This window comes from Psammomys obesus, unplaced genomic scaffold (assembly GCF_907164565.1).
Source record: "Psammomys obesus unplaced genomic scaffold, mPsaObe1.curated_primary_1811, whole genome shotgun sequence".
In the NCBI taxonomy this organism is placed as follows: domain Eukaryota; kingdom Metazoa; phylum Chordata; class Mammalia; order Rodentia; family Muridae; genus Psammomys; species Psammomys obesus.
In genome coordinates this window covers 3,157,271-3,163,292 of record NW_026590715.1, presented here as the reverse complement: position 1 = coordinate 3,163,292, position 6,022 = coordinate 3,157,271, and positions in this window count along the sequence as shown.

Genomic DNA, 6,022 nt, shown 5'->3' with positions numbered 1-6,022 from the left:
CCGGCTTCCGTAGTTGGTAGGCGCATGCGCCCTGAGCGCCGCTCAGTTCCCCACCCCCAACACGCGCTCTTCAGAGCCGGAGGTTACCTGCTGGCATTTGTTGTTGTTGGTGGTGGTGGTTTGGTTTGGTTTTTCTCCCAGCTATTGGCCTGCGGAGCAGAAGGACTGCAAAAAGAAGAGGGAAGGGGATTAAGAACCTGATTGGGTGGAAGTCTATAAAGAGGGAGAACTCCAAACTGGAGTCCTTTGATGAGATCATCGCAGACACCTGTCACCTTGGCCGCCTGTCAGCCAGACCCGTACCAAGGTCTGGAGGTTTTCCCCCAGATTGACTGAACCTTGGGCCACACCTGCCAGAATTGCCAGTAAATCCAGTTTGCACATCAATTTTCTTCCCATGCCCTGAGCCTGCTCAGATATGCTGGCCATGCAAAACTTACATTATCCTGCACCAAAGTCATCTACCCTCTCAGCTGTATTCTCATCCTGAGTCTTCACTTCCCTTAGCAACTATCCATTGGAATGCCCAAACTGGTATGAGAAGTGGAATTCATTCTTACTTAATTCTAATCTAGTTCAGTCTCCTTATCTCCTGTCTAGACTTAGTGGTCACTTCCTCCACTCCCAGCCATACTATTCAGGATTGCTAGGTTTGTTTTATTGGGCAAGTAAATATCTTGGAAGCTCAGATTTTCTCCTCTGCAACATGGAAATTAAACAAACAAACAAACAAACAAAAAACATGCTTTTCCACCTGGTTAGGAAAGTTCACAAAGATCACACATAAGCATAGGGATACATAGGGAGGGAAACTATGGAAAGACAAGCCAACTGAATGTGCATATGTTAGATGCACAAAGAATGTTGTTGCTAGCTGTTCTTTTTAAGTGCCAACCATTCTTAAGGTTTCTATTTGCCTTTCAAATCTAAGAGTAGTACAACCTCACAGCAGAGGACTTAGTTTACCATTTTGAATTCCAGCCAATTTAAGAGTTGTTTTCATTAGCACAGCAATACCTTAAACATTAACCTGAATTCATTACGGGTATTGATAATAGCAGAGTTTTGTGAATGGCAATTTTATATTAGTTTGCCCCAGTGGAAGCTTGTTTAGATCACAATTGGGAGAATCATACTTTGCCATGATGTATCATCTTTCTTCTGGAAACTTGAAAACATTTTACAAGTGGTGATTATGCTCCCTAACACCCACTGAGAAAGGATATTATTATATGAGCTGGTTTATGAGTGAGTAACCCGATGAAGCATTCAGCTACTGAAACACCATGACCCACTCTCAAAAATGTTGATCCTCCTTCCCTAACCATCCTCCAGATGATGCTTAATATCTAGCCCTCAGGGCTCTCCCAATGCAGAGTAAAGTAAAGTGCAGAAGAGTTAACAAAAAAAAAAAGTTTGCATAATGTGCTCTGTATGACCTAGCTAATGAAGGTGGTGGAACAAAGATGCAACTTAACCTTCCTGCAAACCAGAGGTTACACTGCTAACATGAGTTAACTGCCATTGGACTCAATGTGCTCTACTTGTATTCAATATTCACATTGATCCCCATGACAGACTTCTGATGAGCAGAGACCTAGAAGAGAGAATCGTAGTGCATTATGACACTTAAATTAGGAGACCTGGATTGTAAGAAGAAAGTGGTTGTTTGTGGTCCAGATCTCCATGGTACTAGAGCTTCTTTCCTGGGCTTCGTTAGTAGAGTGGAAAGGGTATAGACTTTGACTAAACACTAGTTTTACCACTAATTTCAGTGTGAGAACTGACAGCTAGCATCAATTTTTGGACCTATTAAAGATGGTCAATCTGTCCTTGGCGAGAGGTTGACAAATTCTTCAGACAGGAAACACACAGCTGCTAGTGCCCAAGATTAACCTAACCTAAGTTCCCTAAAGTCCCACCCTAAGTGCTACCAAGTAGAGAATTGCTGCAGATCTCAACACTTTGTTCACTTGCAAAAAGCAAGCTGGGCCAGGTGTGGTGGCACACATCTTTAATAGCAGCACTCATAAACAGAGGCAGATGGATCTCTATGAGTTCAAGGCCAGTCTGGTCTACTTATCAAGTTCCAAGACAGCCAGAGATGCATAAAAACTGGAACCTGCGTTTTCCTAAGAGACCCTGTCATTCCTGACTTTAGTGTTATTTCCTGTCCTGAGATCTTCCTATGAGGTAGTTGTGTCTGAAGTACTATGGCTAGGTCTCTATTCCTTGAGTACCCAGCTCAGGAAGTCTGATGCTCCTTGCCACCTTCTTACAGTTCTGATGTTTTTTGTATAATAGATGCAGAAGCATGCTGTGAAATGCATTGGTTATCACACATCTTTTTTTCTTCCAAAGTTGCTAGAGGCTGTAGATATTATCTCTAGGCACATACACTCCTGTTTTCCTATTAGGTTCTTTGAGGTCATGGACACAAAGAAGCTTTTTGTTCTTATTATAGAATAGCTTACTTTTAAATGTGTGTGTGTGCATAGTGTATGCATGTGCATATGCGCATTTTGAATGTTCACATGTTTGTGGGTATGTATACATGTATGTGGAAATGCATGTGGAGGCCAAAGGTCAATATGGTGTGTTTTGCTCTATCATTCTCCACCTTATTTTTTGATATGGGGTATCTCACTGAACCTGGAGCTCACATAATAGGCAACACTAGCTGGCCAACAAATTTCAGGGATCCTCTGATGTCTACTTACATAAAACTTGCATTATAAGCATACACCATCATGCCTATATTTCTTCTTTTTACATGGTGCAGAGGGTCTAAACCTAGGTCATCATGCTTGTGCAGCAAGCAATTTACTGACACCCTTATCTCCCCAGGCCTAGAACAACTTATAACATGCTTGCACAATTCTAAGATAGGAGATAAGCCATCCATTTAATAACAGATTTTAAAGGGGAAAAACAGCTGCCTCAACTAATGTAAATATGAATTGTATGATATATACTGATTCAGTCTCAGTCATACTACCGTCTTGGAGAGAGGGCTTATATTCAGTATAAGCCACCTACTTTGTATGAACTTAGATAATATAACAGGTTTAAAATATTCCTTCCAAAAAGATTAATTGAAATCTTAATTCCAACTCACAAAACTTGTGAAAGCAACCTCATTGGACAATAGGGACTTTGCAGTTGAGATGAGGTCATTAGAATGAGTCAGTATTCCAATATGACTATATTCTTATGAGAAAAGAAAAATCTGGACACACATATACAAAGGAAAGGCATCTATATGCTTCTTAGGTGCACATGATTACAGTTTCAAGGCCTCAAATAAGCCCTTGTTGTGCCCAAGTCTATCAGACCCTAAATACTACTAAGGAGCAGATTCCAAAGCAAACACACAAAGGTCTATTGCAAGCTCAAACTTGGGCCCATACCATCGCCACCACAGTGGATCAAGTGTAGAGCCCTAAGCTCAAGAGAGAGGGGTTTTTATTGGAGATACTGCAAGGTTCAGAGAATTCCAGCTTGGCAGTTCTATGATTGATTGACATTTAGCAAATATTGGGTGTCCCGAGAATCAAACCATAATTGTTTGCCTGGAGAGCCAAACCGTAATTGTTTGTCGAAGGGCCAAACCATAATTGTTTTACTCAACCTATTGTAAAGAACACCTGGGTAAACTCCAGATATTCACTGATTAGATGTTGCTAGGGGTGATGGTTAAATATTACCAGAAGTGAGTGGTCGAAGCACATTTTTTTTCCTGCGGGGGGAGGGGGTGAGTTCTCCTTTCTGAAACTGGAGTTTATGCTCAGGTCATTTACCCTTAAGACAGAGTTCTTTTTCAGAAATGAGGTTACACAGGCATCACACTCCCAGGGAATGTCAGCATCTTCCTGTGGTGGCCATGAAGGAAGGAGGCTTTTACATGCTCTGCCTTACACAAGTCAGCCCCCTGGATGGCACAGCTGTACCCAGCAATCTTATGTGGAGGGCACTAGATGTTGGAAATCCCCCCCCCCACACACACATATAGTAAGTGGGGCACAGTGGACATCCTGGCTGTTGTAGCTCTGTCATCCCTAGCCTCCTTAATGAGCATTTTCTGCACCTGTCCTTTGGTGTCACTTGATATACATGTTTCTTCAAGGTCCCTTGCTTCCAACCTAGAGTGCCACATAGAGAAATGCCCTTATTTTTGTATGATCATTTCATTCATCCTCCTCCAGGGCTCCAGCTCATCCAGACAAAGAAAGTTGATATGGATCTGGCAAAGGTTTCTCCTCCTGACCCTCCCAGTGCTCTTTATGGCCATCTCAGGATATCAAAGTCCTCTCTTGTCCAGGCCCTTTCTAATTCCTAAATTGCATCTGGGGGAGTGTTCTACTGACTGAGGGCTAATGACCACTAATCCACTATTTGCTATACCCTTTGGTCTACTTGAACATCCCATCTGGGAATACCTGGTCCTATGGGAACATTATGCACAACCCTAGCAGTCTTGTGGGTGGCTGACAGGATACCCCTATTCCACCTTTCTGATCTACCTTAAAAAGCAAAGCTTCATAGTCACTCAGGTAATAAAATCAATTTCCTATTAACGGTTTAACCTTCAACATCACCACAGAAAGATATTTGCTTCTTAACGTTAATAGAAGGCATAGCTTGGGCTTAGTGTGGAGGCCAGCTGTGAGCACAACAGTAGGGAACTTCCGATTACAATAGGGATTTGGAGTACTTAGAACATCACCTTCTATTGACACTTAGGAGGAAATAAATGGTTATGTAGTAATTGGTCAACGCAAAGCAACTAATATGACTTCTTATGATAAAAATCTTCATTTCTCAGAGAAATTTCTGAGAAGATCAAATATGCCTGGAAATTCCCACACTTTCCCAAATGCCTATCTGCTAGGCAACAGATAGTTCAAATACAAAGTAACTGATTTTTCAAACCACTCTAAAGATGAATGAGGTGATGTACATTTGTAATCTCAATACTGGGAAGAAAAAGCAGGAGAATCAGGTGTTCAAGGCCATCCTCTACTATACACCTTGAGGCCAGCCTGGGCTGCATGACATCTTGTCTCAAAACAACATCAACAATAACAAAATAAATCTTCAAATTGTTCTAAAACATCAATAGGAAGGATTCATCTATTCATCTTCATTCAATGGCAGTTTTCTGTACTTTTTACAATATGCTTTCATCTTGGCACACTTAGAGTTTTCTCATTGTTTTGATTCACGGTTGTGAACAAAAGCTCCCTCATAAAACCACACCTCTGCTAAAGGTTTTACAAGGGTGATTGATTGATTAGGGCTTCATGACTGAAGACACTTGGAATGTTGCAGATACATTAACAAATTATCTTGGGGGGCTGGAGAGATGGCTCAGAGGTTAAGAACACTGGCTTTTCTTCCAAAGGTCCTGAGTTCAATTCCCAGTAACCACATGGTGGCTCACAACCATCCATACTGAGACCTGGTACGCAGGCAAAACATGCAGGCAGAATGCTATATAAATAATAAATAAATCTTAAAAAAATTAAAAAAAAAAACAAATTATCTTGGGCTATCTTAAGTCCCTTTGGTAGCCATACATTTACACCTCTGTGTCTGATCTACCATATTTTCAAATGTCAGGTAAAACCTTTGGAATGCAGTAACTTAACAGGTTATTAGTTTTCATCAACCTCCACCCACAACTAAGAATGTCATAAAATAGTATCTAAAATCTATAACAGACATTCCTATGCCTTGTTGTAAACTGCTTACTTAAGAACCCCTTCCAATGTATTTGAAAAGTACTTTGGTTCATGGCTTTCTGTTGTTCCATAATTACAGAGGTTCACATTACTACTCCCATGTTAGAACAAAACTCCGAGCAACTTAATCCACAGGACTGGGCCATAATCATTTATTTGGCTCAGGATAAATGACATCTTATTTTTACCTTTAAGGTAATATCTGTGTGGTTATTTTTGCTTGTTTGCTTGTTTGTTTTGTTTTGTTTTGTTTTGTTTTGTTTTGTTTTGTTTTGTTT